Source organism: Meles meles, chromosome 4 (assembly GCF_922984935.1).
Source record: "Meles meles chromosome 4, mMelMel3.1 paternal haplotype, whole genome shotgun sequence".
NCBI lineage: Eukaryota > Metazoa > Chordata > Mammalia > Carnivora > Mustelidae > Meles > Meles meles.
Genome location: NC_060069.1, coordinates 55,797,970 through 55,816,827, shown reverse-complemented (window position 1 = coordinate 55,816,827; position 18,858 = coordinate 55,797,970). Strand labels below are relative to the sequence as shown.

Sequence of the window (18,858 nt, the reverse complement as noted above, 5' to 3'; positions counted from 1 at the left end):
TTTTCATAATAAAAGCTTTTTAGAATGATTGTTTGGACCTACTCAGTTGCTTGTATGACCCGTAAGGAGCTGCTGCCAGCAGTTTCAAAAGCTCTGTGCGAGGGCAGAGCAGAGGAAAACAGAAGAGGGAGAGAAATGGTAGAGATAAAGGAAGGAAGGTAGGGAGAAGGTGAGAGGAGATGGAGGATAACGGAGGTAGAAGTGCACTCTGGGATGGGGGAGGGGTACCACAAATGCCTCAAGATAATGCCCCTCTAAAGGGCCTCATCCTCCACATCCCATTCAATCTTCACTGTCTTTCTGCATTGGACCCTGCACTACTTGGCAAGGAAAATACCTTATTCAGTTCTGTAAACCCCACAGTTCCTGGACCAAGCCCAGAATTAGAAAACACACATCAGTCAAAGCTTTCATTTCACAGAGGACTTGGAACTGCCTCAAGGTTGCAATATTGCCTCTTTCCCCCAGTGCTGCCGAGTAGGATAACCCTCTCTGAGCCAGGAGCCTGGCTGTTCTCATATGTAAGACCACATTCCTGTCTAAAGAGTCACACCATGGGGCATCGAGTACGCAGCTGACTGGATAGGTGAACACAAGAATGTGAAAAAGTCACCTGGACTCACACCAGCCTGACAGTCATTCCACTGTCACCTTGCGTCTTCTGAAAATAGCTGCCCCTGGCACAGGGGAGCATGTGAGCATGCAAGTGCGTGTACCAGGAGGGGGACGGCACACCTGCCTGTACCTCTGTACTTTCACCTCCTCCCCCTTATATGTCCTCTCTCATATTTTATCTATGGTCAAAATAATGTATTTTCTTTGCAGAACATATTAACAAAGTAAAAAACTGAAAAGAAGAGGTAGGAAAAAGGAGAATTGATTATAATTTCATCACCTGTAGGCAAAACCACTTGGAATTTTATTTTTTTAATTATTTTTATTAACATATAATGTATTATTTGCCCCAGGGGTACAGATCTGAGAATCATCAGGCTTACACATTTCACAGCACTCACCATAGCACATACCCTCCCCAATGTCCATAACCCAACCACCCTCTCCCTATTCCCCTCCCCCCAGCAACCCTCAATTTGTTTTGTGAGATTAAGAGTCTCTTATGGTTTGTCTCCCTCCTGATCCCATCTTGTTTCATTTTTTCCTTCCCTACCTCCCACAACCCCCCACCCTGCCTCTCAAATTCCTCGTATCAGAGAGATTGTCTTTCTCTGATTGACTTATTTCACTTAGCATAATATCCTCTAGTTCCATCCATGTCATTGCAAATGGCAAGATTTCATTTCTTTTGATGGCTGCAATATATATATGTATATATATACATATATATCAATATATATAGACATATATGTCTATATATATAAAGAAGATATATATATATAAAGAAGATGTGATATATAGAGAGAGATGTATATATACATATATGTATATATACATACATACATATATCTATGTACATACATATACATATGTATATATATACAGAGATCTATGTATATATATACATATATGTATATATACATATATACATAGATCTCTCTCTATATATATATATCACATCTTCTTTATCCATTCATCTGTTGATGGACATCTAGGTTCTTTCCATAGTTTGGCTATTGTGGACATTGCTGCTATGAACATTTGGGTACACGTGCCCTTCAGATCACTACATTTGTATCTTTAGGGTAAATACCCAGTAATGCAATTGCTCTATTTTCAACTTTTTGAGGAACCTCCATACTGTTTTCCAGAGTGGCTAAATACCCTGTAATGCGATTGCTCTATTTTCAACTTTTTGAGAATCCTCCCTACTGTTTTCCAGAGTGACTGCACCAGCTTGCATTCCCACCAAAAAGGGTTCCCCTTTTTCTGCATCCTCCACTTGGAATTTTAAAGTGTATTTGATGTATTATTTTCATTAATAAACTTTTTATTAGGGCATTTTTAGGCTTGCAAAAAATTGAGCAGAAAATACTAAAAATACCCATAAACCCACTCTCTCAAAACAGTTTCTCATAATATTAACATCCTTTATTTGTGTGGCATGTGTATTACAATTGATGAACCAATATGGATACATTATTAACTAAAGTCTATACATTAAGGTTCACTCTTTGTATTGTACTATTCTATGGGTTTTGACTAATGCGTAATGTCTTATATGTATCCACCATTACAATTATACAGAATAGTTTCACTGCTTTAAAAATCTTCTATGCTCCACTGTGGGAGGGGGGAGGGTCATCCTCCCTGCCCCTCAAATTTGGAGCAACCACTAATCTTTTTACTGTCTCCATAGTTTAACCTCTTCCAGAATGTCATATAGTTGGAATCATACAGTATGTAGCCTTCTCAGACTGGCTTCCCTCACTCACCAATATGTATTTAAGTTTTTTCTGTGTCTTTTTATGGCTTGTTAACTTGTTTCTTTTTATCACAGAATAATATTCCTTATATTTTGTTGTGTAGCGGTATCTGTTTATCCATTCCCCTACTGAAGAACATCTAGGTTGTTTCCATTTGGGGGCAATTATGAATAAAACTGCTGTAAACATTGTACACAGGTTTTTATGTGGGTTTAAAGTTTTTAAATCATTTGGGCAAATACCTATGAATGCACTTGCTCTATCGTGTGGTAAGACTATGTTTACCTTTGTAAGAAACTACAAACCGTCTTATAAAACCATTAACATACCCACCAACAGTGACTGAGAGTTCTTGTTGGTCCACATCCTAACTAGAATTTGGTATTGTCAGGATTTGGGATTTTGGCCATTCTAACAGGTATTAGTGTTATCTCATAGCAGTTTAAATTTGCAACCACTTGATGATATATGACAGTAAGCAACTTTTTGCATGCTTATCAGTATATCTTCTTTGGTGAGGTATCTGCCCACTTCTTGTTCTTTTTTTATTGTTGAGGGGGTTTTTTTTTTTGAATATTTTATTTAGAGAGAGAGAGCACAAGTAGGCAGAGAGGCAGGCGGTGGGGGGGGGGGGGAGCAGGCTCCCTACTGAGCAGAGAGCCCAATTCGGGGCTCGATCCCAGGACCCTGAGATCATGACCTGAGCTGAAGGCAGAGGCTTAATCCGCTGAGCCACTCAGGTGCCCCTTATTGTTGAGTTTTTTTTTTTAAAGATTTTATTTATTTATTTGACAGAGAGAGATCACAACTAGATAGAGAGGCAGGCAGAGAGAGAGAGAGGGAAGCAGGCTCCCCGCTGAGCAGAGAGCCCAATGCGGGACTCGATCCCAGGACCCCGAGACCATGACTTGAGCCGAAGGCAGCAGCTTAACCCACTGAGCCACCCAGGTGCCCCTTATTGTTGAGTTTTAATAGTACTTTGTATATTTTGGACAGAAGCCCTTTATCAGATACATTTTTTGCAGATATTGTCCCCCAGTCTCTGGCCTGTCTTTTCGTTCTCTATACATTGTCTTTTGCAGAGCAGAAGTTTTTAATTTTAATGAATAATAATTTATCAATTTTTTTCTTTCATGGATCATATATTTAGTGTTATATCTAAAAGTCATTACCAAACCCAAGGTCACCTGGTTTTTTCTTACATTTTCTTCTAGAAGCTCTATAGTTTTGTGTTTTATATTTAGGTCTAGTCCATTTTTAGACAATATCTGTGAAAAATGTAAGTTTAGTGTCTAGATTCATTTTATCACATTAGATTCCTAGATTTTCCAGCACCACTTGTTGGTGTTTTTCCAGCACCAATCTTTTTTCCATTGAATTTCCATTGCTCTTTGTCAAAAATCAGTTGACTATACCTGTGTGGGAGTATATCAAGGCATTTTATTCTGTTCAACTGATCTATTTGTCTATTCTTTCACCAACATCCTGCCATCTTGATTACTGGGTGAGAATGTCTACAGTTGGGGCAGATGGGTGGGTGGCTCAGTTGGTTAAGCCTCTGCCTTCAGCTTAGGTCATGATCCTGGAGTCCTGGGATCAAGCCCTGTGTTGAGCAGGAAGCCTGCTTCTCCCTCTCTCTCTGCCCTTCCCCACTGCTCATGCTTGCTTGCTCTCTGTCTTATGTGTTCTTTCTCTCTCAAATAAATAAATAAAATCATTTAAAAAGACTGTGATCACTGTGTATATGTACGTATCAGATATATGTGTGTTTTATTAAATTTTGTTATCAGTATTATACTCACTTCATAAATAGAATTTGGAAGGTTTCCTTATTTCTGTGCTCAGGATAGAATCAATAGCAACCAACTCATCTGTTCCTTAATGTTTCTCAGTAGAATTTTCCTAAGAAATAATATAGTCCTGGTGATTTTGTGGATGGAGTTGTGGGAAAATACAGTTTTCTGACAACATCTATTTATTCTATAGTAACCAGCCTATATAGAATTTCTATCTTTTCTGGGATGTTTTGGTAAATTATATTTTCTTGAAATTTCATCTGTTTCATCTAGGCTTTCAAATGTATTACATAGAGGTGAGTAATGTGATCCCATATAATTCTATTAATTTTTTTTAAAAATATTTTATTTATTTGACAGAGAGAAATCACAACTAGGCAGAGAGAGAGGAGGAAGCAGGCTCCCTGCGGAGCAGAGAGCCCGATGCGGGGCTCGATCCCAGGACCTTGGGATCATGACCCGAGCCGAAGGCAGAGGCTTTAACCCACTGAGCCACCCAGGTGCCCCAATTCTATTAATTTTTTGCTTCTGTAATTATTTCTCCTTATTTTTATTTTGATTGTACTTCCTCTGTCTAGCCTACTGTCTTTTCTATTGTTATTTTTTAATATCTTATATCTGTGAGTATTCCCATTTCTATTCTCTAATTTATGAATTTCTTCTTCTATCCTTCCACACAACAACCCACCACATGGGTGCTCATAGCAGTTATAGTCATAATTGCAAAAACTGGAAGCAACCAATATGCCCTTCAGCAGCTGAATGAATAAGTAAACTGTGGTACATCAAGACAATGGAATATTATTCAGCACTAGACAGAAATGAGTTACCAAGCCATGAAAAGACATGGAGGAAACTTAAATGCATATTGCTATGTGAAAGAAGTAATCTGAAAGAAGTGATTACTTACTGAAAACATAAACAGCTACTGTATAATTCCAACTACATGGCATTCTGGAAAAGGCAAAACTACAGACACATTTTAAAAGATCAGTGGGGGTGCCTGGGTGGCTTGGCCAGTTAAGTGCCTACCTTCGGCTCAGGTCATGATCCCAGAGTCCTGGGATTGAGTCCCAAGTTGGACTCCCTGCCCAGAGGGGAGCCTGCTGCTTCTCTTCCCATGCTCGTCCCCACTGCTCATGTTCTCTGCGTCTCTCTCTCTCTCTCTCTCTCTCTCTGTCAAATAAATAAATAAAATCTTAAAATAAAAAAAAAATCAATGGTTGCCAGGGGTATGGGGGAGAGAGGAATGAATAGGCAAAGCACAGAGGATTTTTGGGGCAGTACAACTACTCTTTATGGTATTACGGTTGTGGACATACATCGTTAAAAATTCATCTGAACTCATAAAAGTACACCAATAATGAATTCAAACAAATACAGTCTTTCAGTGATAATGATGTGTCAGTGTAGGTTTATCTGTTGTAACAAATGTATCACTCTGGTGGGAGATGTTGATAATGAGGAAGGCTGTGCATGGGTGGAGGGGGGGGAGTACATGGGAAACCTCAGTATCTTCTGCTCAGTTCTGCTATCAACCTAAAATTGCTGTGAAAACGTCTACAGACTTGGAACTAGAAAATGAAAAAGTTCTGGAGATCTAATGCCCAACATAGTGACTATAGTTAACAACACTGTTTTATGAACCTCAAAGCTGCTAAGATACTAGATCTTAAATATTCTCACTATGCACAAAAATAATTATGTGACTGGATAGAGGTGTTAGCTAACGTTATGGTGATAATCCTATTGCAATATATAAATGTGTCAAATCAACCCATTGTACACCTTAAACAACGCGATAGGTCATTTATATCTCAATTTTTAAAAAGCAAGTCTATTTAAAAATTGTGTAATTTCTGTTTTGAGATGATTAGGAGGAATTTCTTAATATATGTTTTTCACATTCTTGAAAACATAAAATGTTGTATTCTTAGCCCACATCCCTTTATATTCTGACAGTTCTCTTCCCTTCTTCCCCTCAGAGCCTCTAAAAATTTAAGATCATGGAGGGTCCCTCGCCCTAGAGCCCGCGACAGAGAAAGAGCCCCACGGACCACAGGTGGACACACCTATCCGACCCCAAGGGCCTAACGAGTCCGAGGACGGATCCCCCATCTCCCAGCAGGCAGACAACCTGAAGGGCGGAGGAAACCAATTGACCAATCGCCATCACTGAAGCCCTGCTCTGCTCTTTGATTGGCTTTAGTGGTGACGCCCCCTTCCGAATTCCTTGCTCGGATTGGTCTATTTCTTGCTTCTGACCTGGATGGTGGCCAGAGGAGGACAAGAGACTTCCAGACAGAATGGAGGGACGATTTGGGTGATATCTGAGACGCAGTCGCACATCAACAAGCAGCCGGGCTCCGGGGACGTGGCGGCGGCCTCTGTGGTCTCGGTGCTGCTGATGGCGACTGAGAGGAGCCGGTGGCAGCGCCTCCCGAGCGCGCTGCTGCGGCGGAGGTAACGGTCGCGCTCTGGGGCGGGGGATGTCTGGCCGGCCAGCGCCCAGAGAGCTGAGGAGGGGGAGGAGGACCAGAGGAAAGAATCCGCGAGACCCGGGGTTCTGCTTTCAGTCCCACCCCGAAAGGTAATCTTTCAGATTACTTCTTTCACGTAGCAATATGCATTTGCGTTTCCTCCAGCCTCCCTTCTCTCCCTTCTCCCTACGTTCACCCGTCAGCCCGCTGCCTGCCTCAGTTTCTCTACTGGGGCACGGGGGAGATGGAGGGCGGTGGAGCTGGGCTTGCCATTCTCCATGCTCCCCTCGCCGTAGAGTTACCAGATTTGGCAATAAAAATACCAAAGGAGGGGGACGTGGGTGGCTCAGTCGTTAAGCGTCTGCCTTTTGCTCAGGTCCCGGCCCCGGTCTGGGGGTGGAGCCCCCGGTGGGGCTCCCTTCTCGGCGGGGAGTCTGCTTCTCCCTCTGCCCTTCCCCCCGCTCATGCTCTCTGTCTCTCTCAAATAAATAAAATAAATAAGATCTTTTTAAAAAAAATACAAGATGGTAGTTAAAATTTCAGATAAACACTTATTTTTTTAGTATAAATATGTCCCCAATATAAATATAAATATTTATATTTATATTTAAATATAAACTTAATTTAAGTTTATATTTAAATTTAAATATAAAACATTATTTATTTGTTATTTGTCTGAAATCGAACTGGGTGTGTTGTTTTTTTATCTGGTAACCCCAGACTAGAATAACACTTGTACACCTCCTAAGCATTTACAGCCTAGTTCTACAGCAGAACCTATGTGGGGAGTGTTGTTGTAATCCATGTTCTGATGAAACCCGGAGAGACTTGTCCAAGGTTATGCAACTAGTGGGTGCTGAGGCCAGGACACCTTAAAAACCCATTTCAGTTCTGCTGTCCTTCATCAGGAGAAGACTCCTGGGGAGTTCTTATTGTTGGAATAAATCGGGTTAACAAAAGCAAACTTACCTCTCAGAGGGCTGGAGAGTTAGTTCTCCTCTGTAACGCTTACTTTATATTTTAGGGAAGAAATAACTATTACACTGTCAAGGAGTACAGCTCTGTGATGATGAAAGTGTATTTTATAATTAATAAACAGTGTCATATCATTTGGCTCTGATGTCAGCATTCAAGGTTATATTCATATGCTTTGCAGGAGATCCACACATCACTATGAAGGTAGGGTATAAGGCAGTATATCCTACAGAGGCTAAGGGCTCAAATTCTGGAATGAAACACACCTGGGTTCAAAGCCGAGTTCCCCCACTTTGATGGCAGTAGGCAAGTTACACAAACTCTCTGGGTCTCAGTTTACTCTTCTTTAAAATAAAGATGATAATATCCACTTCATAGGATTGTCAAGTGCCTGGAACATCAAAAGTAATTATTTTAGCTATTATTAACTATTACATTTGACCTTTAATAAGTGTGAATCTTTGGCATACCAAATTATTCTACAATTAATTTTTAATTTATAAACTTTTATTTTAAGTTTAAAAAGCCAAGCGATTAAAAATATTATGGATATCTGAATTTCAGTGAAAAGAAATGTACTGTTCAATAATGGTTAAAACAAGTATTTTTGATTGTAATATACCAATTTTAACAAATGAAATATCCATAAGCTGGGCTAATAAAATATTTATTTATCAGTCTCATTCATTTTCCCCATGCATAATTTTTTTATATTGTTTTTATTTGCATTGTGTTTTAAACAGAAGAAACTAAAACACCATGGGAAAGAAAATAACTATAAGGTGACAGGTAAAACTAGAAAATGGGCTTATAGTCAGTGTTTGCTTAGAGTAAGGTAGACATAATATGCTTTAAAAACCAGAACTCAAGCCTTGTAGAATTTTATATTTTTTGCATATTGTTTTATTTCCTTAGTGTTTACAGTATTAAAATAGGTTACTTTCAACGGCATTTGGCTAACTCAGTCAGTTAAGACCTGACTCTTGATTTCTGCTCAGGTTGTGATCTCAGGGTTGTGAGATCGAGCCCTGAGTAGGGCTTTGCTGCTGGGCCCTGCCTAAGATTCTCTCTCCTCCTCCCTCTCCCTCCATATACCTGTGCGCGCTCGCTCTCTCTCTCTCTCTCTAAAACAAAACAAAACTGTTTACTTGCAGACTATTTGCTAAAATTCCTCTTGGGAATTTTTTGCTATTTTTCTGCATAAAACAACAAAACTTTTCCACCCCCTATGGGGGAATGTGGAATTATGAAGATTGAAGTTTTACTCTTAGTGACTACTCTTTATTATTAGCCAAGTGATTGTAAACAAGTCACTTATCATATCTGATCCTTAATTATTTGCAAAATCATAACGAAAACCTGATTCTGGCCCCCTGAAGGTTTGTAAATGCTGTCAGTTATTACTAGCTATTTGTCTACCAAAGAAAATTGCAACCATGAATGAATCCGACTATTTGTCTTCTTTGTGCCTGCATCAAGCTTCTAGAAGAGTTGGAGAAATTTGTGCGCTGAGAAGGCTTGGTACTAAAAGAAATTTGTGGTAAGCAACTTCACCTGAGCATTGAGTACCTCATTCTTTCAATTCATGCAACTGCTGTATCAGATTCTCTTCAGTCTTTTCAAACGTCTGACATTCCTTACAAGCCATTCCCAGGAAGTGATCTCAGTGTTTCAGAGGAAAGAGAATACCTGAGTTCTGAGGTTCCTCCCAGCAAACAGTGTTTCCATCCCCCTACCAAGGTTGTCCATGTCATATCAAGGTTCAGTTTGGAGTCCCATAGTCCAATAGTAGTTTAATAGAGCACAAGCTCTAAAGCATTTTTCCTAAAAAAGCTATTCTCCCATTCATTGGGGACTGTGTTGTGCTTCCTCGCTGCACAACACACTGGGCAAGATTGTGGGCTGCACATCACACTGGCTTCTTACTCCACCTGTTAGGCCATGCAGAGTTTAAGGCTGGAAATCACACGCACATCATTCAGCAACACGATGATCAGTTTTCCCTCTGACGGCTTCAGCTGGAGAAATTTTCCGCTGGGAAGCTCCTCCTCAAAGAGAAAGCTGGGACCACTGCGTTCAAAATTCAGACATGACATAAGGTATAGAATGCTTTTCTATTTCCTCGGTTATCATGTTTTTGTGAAACCTCATTTAAACTTGCTCTTCTTTCTTAGACAGCATTTTCTGCAGGTATGTTTTATTACCAGGTAGAGCTTTGCACTCATAAGGGCTCAATATACTTTAACCATTCCCCTAATGTTATAGAAATGGGTCTCTCGCTGATGATCACACACTAGGTCTTCCTACACCATGTGCTGGTCCCTTCTGGTGTATTGTGCTCACTCCTCCTCATGTAGCTCTGTCTTGTATCTGCAGCCACTTCCTTGGATGCTGGGGCTAGAGATAGAGTCGTGCTCCAGCGGACCCGGGTGGTTGGCTCATGGTTTCTCCTTCTAAATCACACCCTGGAGGCTCAGATGCCCTTGAGTTCCCATGATTTATTGTTGAGTTGTTTCATCTTCTCTTTACAATCCTAAGACAGAAGTGTTTACCTAGAGACTTAAGCACCCCATAGAATCATGGATCTGAGCATAGGAAGGACCATGACAGGGACTCATCCTGGCTGCTGCATACATGGGTTGGCCTCCCGCCCCCCAACAAACACCCCACTTAGCATCCTCACTAAATTGTGGCCCAACGTCTTTCTAACACTTCAGGAAGCTGAAAATCCATCACCTCCTGAAAGTACCTTGGTACAGTTTCAGTCAGCCATTAGAACGTTCTTCCCTCTAAATGGAGTCAAAACATGTGCTTTCCCAAATAGCCCTCATAATTTTTCCTCAGGTTAATTTTGATCTTCAGAGCACGAGAAAAAAGAATCTCATCGAGTCATCCCTTTAATATTTGAAATTTTTAATTTCCAGATTCATTTAACTAATTCACATTGAGTGGGTTTTTTTGGGGGGGGTCATCTTTCATCTTATAGTAAATGAAAACACAACTGCATTCTCTCACAAGAGATTCTTGGGCTTGAACAAACTTTTTCACTTTACCTTCCTCTTTTTAAAATTAGTAATTGACACAGATAGGAGCTCCAGATTAAATTACTTAAATTTAGCAGAGCTAGAACTCCTGGATAAATCAAAGACCTCACATACAAATGTCTGCAGGAGGCTGGCCCAGCGACATAAGCGAGTAAAAAAAGCCAGTTTTGTAAGAAAAATAAGGACAGGTAGAGATCCAGTGATGTGTAGTGCATATGCCCATCTAAAGTGGGCAGCCACTCGTTAGTTGCCACCAAAGGATAAGGAACAAGATTACAATCTGTTTTTTTCAAGTGAAGGTGAAAATTTGGATTTGCATCTGAAATTTCCTCAGAAAGCATCTAATTCAGATTTAAAACACTGTGCAAAACAAAGAAAACAAAGGAGCTGCCAGTTTACAACCTCTGTTGTTTCTCTTCTGTAAATTATGTTAGTAGACTTGATATTCATATTTTGAATTTTTAATAACTTAATTTGAAATGATTTTGGACTTACAGAAAAGCTACAAAAGTGGACAAGGAATTCCAATATTCTTTACCTAGATTTCTCAAGTGTTACTATTTGTAACACATTTATTTTATTCTCTGTATATAAACACAACTGCATATATATATATATATATGCATATATATATATATATATGCTTTTTCTGAAGCACTTGGCAGTAAGTTACTGACATTAAGCCCCTTTACCTTTATTATTTCAGTGTGTGTTACCTAGAAATAAGGGCATTGTCTTACATCATAACACAATTATCAAAATCAAAAACAGATGTAATATTGTGTAATCTATAGACTTTATTCAGATTTCATCAGTTGTCCAACTCATGAATGTTTTACCAAAAAAAAGAGAAGAAAAATGGTTTGTTTACTGGTCTAGAATCTCATATAGCATCATATGTTGAATTTAGTTGTTATGTCTCTTTGGCCTCCTGCATTCTGGAACAGCTCCTCCGTCTTTGTCTCCATGATTTTGTAGGTTAGGTGATGAAGTAATTTTTGGTATTCACAAGTATATCCATGATAGAGATCTCTGCATATACTAAAAATACATGAGTAGTGGATGGTGCCAATCACTGAGAATGGAGGCCAGTTTTTTAAATAGAATATCCCTCCATTGTTGGTTTGTTGGGTTTTTCCCCCCAACACTTCCCACAAATAGACTCAGGCTATCCATTTGAGAAAGAAATATCACAGAAGTAATGTTGTGTTCATCTCAGTGCACCGTATCAGGAGGCTGGGCAAGCTGCACTCTCAAGCGTGTTGCCCTGAAGGTGGCTCAATCCCACAGAAGAACTCTGAGACCAGTGTAGTCAATCCTTGGGCTCGTCCTTCCCAGGGGGTCAGCCCTTGTGTATTAACATCTGTACCCCCTGGCATTGCTTCATGGCTGCCTGCCAGGGCAACGTAAATCCTCAGAGGCTTCAGGTTTTTGTTTTTTGTTTGTTTTGTTTTTAGTTTGTTTGTTTGTTTTTAAAAAGATTTTATTTATTTACTTGACAGGGATCACAAGTAGGCAGAGAAGCAGGCAGAGAGAGAGGAGGAAGCAGGCTCCCCCACAGAGTCGAGAGCCCAATGTGGGCCTCAATCCCAGGACCCTGGGATCATGACCTGAGCCGAAGGCAGAGGCTTTAACCCACTGAGCCACCCAGATGCCCGAGGCTTCAGGTTTTACAAAAGTGAAGAACAGCTTAAGATTTGGTGTGAAGTGGTGGTCCATTCAGAACCTTCTTTTTAATTATTGTCCATATGCAAACATAGAGTTTTTGTTTCAAATTAAGCAGGAACTAGGTTTGAAGGGCTCTATCTCACCAGACTAAGATTCTAAAGCTTTCTTTACTTCAGGGTAGACAGAATCCTTGCCCTTTGTGTTATTGTTAAGTCTAAATGCAATTTTGCAGCATGAAAACTGCAATGATCTGTATTTAGTTGGGAATCTTTGTAGTCTGTAATATATCTGTGGCATGCTGTCTGTTTTCAACGTTCACTGCTATTAGCTATGGAATAAAGCTTTTCTTAACAAAGCTGTAGGCTTTATGAAGATCAAGGTTGTATGTCATAGTTTCCCATTGGAAAGATTTCGTTTTTGGTTTTTGGTGTTTTTTTAAAAAATTAACATATGATGTGTTATTTGTTTCAGGGGTACAGGTCTGTGATTCATCAGTCTTATATAATACCCAGTGCTTTTTACAACACATGCCCTTCCCAGTGTCCATCACGCAGTTACCCCAAGCCCCGACCCCTTTAGTCTTTTTATTTATTTATTTATTTTTTTAATTTATTTTTTCAGCGTAACAGTATTCATTCTTTTTGCACAACACCCCCGACCCCTTTAGTCTTAAAGTAAGTGGTGATCAGTGAATATGTAACAGAACAATTTGCCTACTTATAGGCAAAAACAGAACTTGTTTCCCTACTTACATATCCTGCACATAGAAGAATAATGCAGGAAATGTGTGTCTGGGTTCTTTGGTTCTCTAACTGGTATCTTGAGGAACTGAGGATCCCAAGTTCGTAAAGGCAAAAAAGTCTAATTAAAAAGGAGATACTGAAAGGGATTTTATCATGAAGCAGTTTGATAATTCTGTGTTGTAAGCTTAGAAGAGACTCTGTGTTCACCTGCTTAAAAGCTGTTTGCGAACCAGAATCTGAAACTAAATGCGAGCCATTCAGCATTTAACTATGTGCCTCAGAAATTGCTTGCTAGAACTTGTTTTTCTACAAAGTAATAATTTAAGCTTTGACTTTTAGATCCAAATAGCAATCCTGGCACTTGACTACTGTGTGGAAACAACTTGTCATGCCTGCATCGTGGAAACGGTGTTCAAAATGAAACGCACAGCATACAAGCTGAAATAGCACTTACGGTTGTTAGTATTTCAGGGAGAACACCCAATACATTAAACACAAGATATCTTTGTAAGTATCACCGTATTTTTCTGAGGTCATTTTTAAAACTAGTGATATTTGCGGTATGGGAAGGAAAATAATTAGCCTACCTATTTAAGCCAGTTGCCATGGGTGAATACCTTGACATGAAACTAGAACTTTCCTTTAATAAGCTTTATATTTTAGAACAGTTTTAGGTTCACAGAAAAAATTGAGAAAATAGTTTAGAAAGTTTCCATATACCTTGTCACCAGTTTCCCATATTATTAACATCTTATATTAATATGGTACATTTGTTAAAATTAAGGAACCAACTGACCTTGATGCAGTATTATGAACTGAAGTCCAGAATTTACTCTGATTTCCTTAGTTTTTACCTAATGTCCTTTTTCTGTTCCAGGATCCCACCCAGGATACCCCATTACATTTAATTGTCTTGTCTCCTTAAGCTCCTCTTGGTTGTGACAGTTTCTTAAATTTTCCCTGTTTTTTTTCTTTTTTTTTTAAGATTTTTTTTTTATTATTTATTTGACAGAGAGAGAGATCATAAGTAGGCAGAGAGGCAGGCAGAGAGAGAGGAGGAAGCAGGCTCCCTGCGGAGCAGAGAGCCCAATGTGGGGCTCGATCCCAGGACCCTGAGATCATGACCTGAGCCGAAGGCAGCGTCTTAATCCACTGAGCCACCCAGGCGCCCCCAAATTTTCCCTGTTTTTGATGACCTTGACAGCTGGGGGGAGTCAGATATCAGTCAGATATTTAGTAGGAGGTCCTTGGATTGGAATTTGATGTTTTTCTCAAGATTAGACTGGGGTTATGGTTTTTTTGGGGGAAGAACCCAGAGGTAAAGTGTCATTTTCATCTTATTATATTAAAGATTACTACTGTTGATGTTGAAGCAGATAAAAATGCTGAGTCCAGGCATTAAAGGTCAAACCCACAAGACTTACCAGAAAGTAAATACAAGTATTCAGGTGGGCACATGATTTATCTATTTCTGGCAGGTTGGGTTACTTGTTACAATATAGCTGTAAAGTGCTATATTGTCCTTGCCCCTGCTGAAAGCAACTGTTTCCTACAATCTCTGTCTAGCTCAATTCTATAGTAAGACAGGGACGCTTGGTCTCAAACATTATTCCTTCATTATTATTATGATAACTTTATATCTGCTTAATTGATATGTCAACATAATTAGCCATCTCTATTTTTTTTTTAAGGTTGGGTTGCTTTCTGCCTTAATGTCAATCAATATGTTGGAAGTTATCAAGAAGTTCAAATTCTGATGAAGAAGGAAGAATTGACCCATGAAATTGTCAACATTTCATAATAGTTTTGAAAAGAGGTAATGTTTTTCTAGTTGATATACATAAAAATTATAGCCAGAATTTTTTTTTTTTACCTTCTTACTTAAGCTCTCTACTAAAATGGCAGAAACTAGTATCATGTCTTTGTATTTGTAATAAAACCAGCAGAGTAAGCTCAAGAAGAAAAGTAACTATACCAGATAGTAGAAAAACTGAAATGAACCTCTTTCTTAAGTCTGGCATACTTTGTTTTAAGATTTGGGATGAGAATATCTGTATTTAGGCAGAATTAATAGAATGAATTTCTAACTGGTCCCTTCCAATGAAAGGATGAGAGTTAGAAATCAAATGGTTTTTTATTCCGACTCTGATAGGAATTACAATTTTCCTCTCTGAAATACTGGAGGGAAGAAAATTATGTCCTCCCTGTGTCAAAAGACAGACCACACATGCTGTTCTTTTTCAGAGCATGGCACAAAGGGTAGACTGGCTTCCGTGAAAATGCATGCTAGGAATTTCAGTATCTGATGTGATAAGAGTAGTTCCTCCTTGGTATCGGTAGTTAAGACACTGTTAACGTCTAACCATTTCCTTAATAAACTGATGCAGGATATAGTTACAATGTAGCTGTAAAGTGCTGCCTTGTCTTTGCCCCCTGCTCAAAATAAAACTGTTACCTTTCTAGCCTTGTCTGCTGCGGTACTTAGCAGCCAGGGATGCATGGTCTCAGACATGTTTACCAAGTTAAACACTGACTTGATGAATGACTCTTGAGAATTAAGGCTTGTTAATATTTTGCGGGTGGTGACAGAAAGAAAGAGACATTATCAAGAAGGAATTCAGATAAGGGACAAGCCACATTTTGATTACTACCAACTTACTGGTATTTCAGTTCTTTCTTTAATCATATTTATCTACTGCAGTTGGTTTTGAGGGGAAGATTTTTAACAGTCTTGGTCAGCTCTAGCTGTGTGGGGGAATGAAGACTACACTCCACAGTGAGGTGTATGATTTATATGTGGTTCATTACTATTTTATGGCCTGGAAGATGTGCAGTACTTGCTTTTCAAATCAGAACTTGAATGTCTAGGGGTGCCTGGGTGGCTCAGTGGGTTAAAGCCTCTGCCTTGTGCTCAGGTCATGATCCCAGGGTCCTGGGATCGAGCCCCGCATCGGGCTCTCTGCTCAGCAGGGAGCCTGCTTCCTTCTCTCTCTCTGCCTACTTGTGATCTCTCTCTGTCAAATAAATAAATAAAATCTTTAAAAAATAAATTAAAAAAAATTAAAAAATAAAAAAAAAAGAACTTGAATGTCTACTATCATAATCTTGGGCTTTTGATTTTTATGAACAACTAGTATCTATGGTTATAAACTATGACCTGCCCACTACTTGTGAAAACTATATTCTCAGCTGACTATTTGTCATCTTCATTGAGTATTTGCTTTTATTCCGGTGAAATTAATTTATATCTTGTGTGATTTTGTTAGCCAGACAACCTTTAAAATCACATATGTGAATGAGGAAAATAATCTTATCGCCCAGTAACATGATAAGATGTATTTAAATTCTACTTAGGTAGATTTATGGTTGATCGGAACACTGTAGGAAAAGAAATGTGAAATGTAGCCTAGACTTTGGGTTTCGTACAGTTGATATTCAAAGGAAAAATCAATAGTGCTGTTAGATCTGGTTGCCTTCTCTTACACACAAGTCTTTTGTTGTTGTTGTCCTTTTATTCACATCCCATGCTTTCTTGATGATTCTTCTATAGTTGGGATTTTGTTAGCATTTACTGGTAGGAATTTACATCGACTCTGGCTTAAATACAGTGGTTTTATTACCAAATAAATTGAATTATGTCTTGCTACTGAGGTAAGAAGAACTTTGTTTCAAGAAATACAGGAGGCAGTGTTCCAAAATGGCATTGGTTTGATTTAGGACATGGTTTCATGAGTGAAACAGCATATTGTTTGGATAGAGTGAGTCAGTATTTCCATATTTGGTTTTCTCTTGTCCTGTTGATTGGATCTTTTAAATTGCTCCAGCCAAGAAATTTTTGATTGGCCATATTATCGGTTTTAGTAGAGAACTGCAATGGTAAATATATCCCAGCCATTTGTGTTACGTGTATGAGGTAAACTGAGCAGAAAACTGTGATAAACATAGGTTACCATAACAGATTTTTGGAGCTTCCTTACACACACACACACACACACACACACACACACACTGTAAAAAGTTTTAAGTCCTAGACTATGTCTGTCCAATAGAACTTTCTGCAGTGATAGAAATATTGCACATCTGTGCTGCCCGACAAAGAAGTGACAAGCCGCCATGAGGCTACTAAAATGTGGTGAACGCAACTGATTAAATGTGGTTTCTTTAATTTTAATTTCAGTATCCACGTGTAGTAGTGGCTGTTGTTTTGGACAACGTGGTCCAAAAAATAGCCAACATTCCAGAGTATATCCAGAGTTTGCAGTTGGTAGTTCCAAAATTGTGTCAAAATGAATTATGTAATTGTTCTTTTTGTTTAGTCCCTGTGTTTGCATCTGTCCCAGGCCGACAACTGCTCTTGGGTGGCCCTCTTGGGCACCGGCTTAAATTTCACTACCACAAACACAATACTGCCATCTGTTTTATAAATAATAATACTTAAGATGCCTGATAGAATCTGATTTTGCAGCCAAAGGAATCCTTTTGCACTATCTACAAAAGAAACCTGTTCTTTTTCTCTAGATATTGAGATTAATATCAGTTAGAAGCACTTTATGTATAATCCTGGCAAATAAACAGCCACTGATGGTTACGAGTAGCTCATACTGTTAGTAGTCCATATTGTCTTTGATAAGCAATATTCTGATTGATAATTTTTCTTTTGTTCAGAATTGGCAGTGGAGGTTGATTTGGGAGAAAAGCTGTGGCCATAAACATTGAAGAAGACAAGCAGATCTTTGTGACATTGAGACTTTCTACAGTACCACAGTGGAGGAAATGCCAATGAACGTGGCTCACAGCACTTGCTCTTGTGGACTAGGTGATAACAATGTGCTTTTTTCTTTGGGGATATTTGAAGCTTGTCTCAAAGCTCATAACGGATCAGAAATACAGATTTTGATGGTAATGCTACTCTTACTCATGAGCTCATGTGAGGAAGGTCATTGGCTTTATCTTCTTTAGAATTAGAATAATGGACTTGGATATGAAAGGTGGGATCGTAAAAATCATTCTTAGAAGTTTATTTCCTAGTTCTGCAAAAATGGTCATACTGAGTGTTCTCTGTCATCTAATACTATATTTGTGGCCTGGACAAAATGTGCTGTAGAAAAGAAGCCAATTCTATTAAGCTAGTGTATCTGCTTTTATTGTGTAGTCATTAGACTGAATAGAACAAACTTGAAAACAAACTTGATTTTTTTTAAAGTATTTGAATTCCTTTTGTTTGGTATTGTGTTTTTATTTCATAAAGCATTATATTAGTGGTAAGTGTGCACTGGAGCCCCCCCCCCTTTTTTTTTTTTTTTTCAGATTTTATTTATTTATTTATTTGAAAGAGAGAGAGAAGCAGATTCCCCACGGAGTGCAGACCGATGTGGGACCCAATCCCAGAAGCCAAGATCATGACATGAACTCAAGTCAGATACTCAACAGACCGAGCCACCCAAGCACCCTGCACTGGAGCCTTTTGCTAAGTACCAGCAATAGTCATATCCTGGGAATGAACCCCAGAAAAACTGCCATATTACATATTGAATACTCAGTATACTGTAATAAGGAATATTTTTCTTTCAAGTGGTTTGGTCCTTATTCCTTAAAGAATTACACTTTTTGCCACAATTCCACATTTTCCAAGGAAGAAGATAAAATAGCATTCTGTGATAAAATTTTATTCTAGTTACAAAACTACACTGAATGGATACAACCCATGTGGCTTTTCATAAAAAGTTGTAATAGTTCCAAGTTAACTGCTGTTTGGCCATGACCCGAAGACT

At 38.9% G+C, this 18,858-nt stretch overlaps 1 long non-coding RNA gene and 3 other non-coding genes across 5 annotated transcripts; all 4 read left to right on the top strand.

Annotated features, from left to right (window-relative positions):
• Positions 1–6,464: 6,464 nt before the first annotated feature.
• Positions 6,465–18,439, top strand: LOC123939675. 2 transcript variants are annotated; one of them, XR_006817953.1, is made up of 4 exons: positions 6,465–6,767; positions 14,779–14,903; positions 17,753–17,903; positions 18,395–18,439. It is a non-coding gene; the product is annotated as an uncharacterized LOC123939675 (long non-coding RNA). The 2 variants fall into 2 exon arrangements; XR_006817952.1 differs by lacking the exon at positions 18,395–18,439 and having other exon boundaries at positions 17,753–18,302.
• Positions 14,564–14,694, top strand: LOC123941110. The gene has a single exon (XR_006818195.1). It is a non-coding gene; the product is annotated as a small nucleolar RNA SNORA63 (small nucleolar RNA).
• LOC123941140 lies at positions 14,959–15,137 on the top strand. Its single transcript, XR_006818222.1, has one exon. It is a non-coding gene; the product is annotated as a small nucleolar RNA SNORA81 (small nucleolar RNA).
• LOC123941109 lies at positions 15,469–15,599 on the top strand. The gene has a single exon (XR_006818194.1). It is a non-coding gene; the product is annotated as a small nucleolar RNA SNORA63 (small nucleolar RNA).
• Positions 18,440–18,858: the final 419 nt, after the last annotated feature.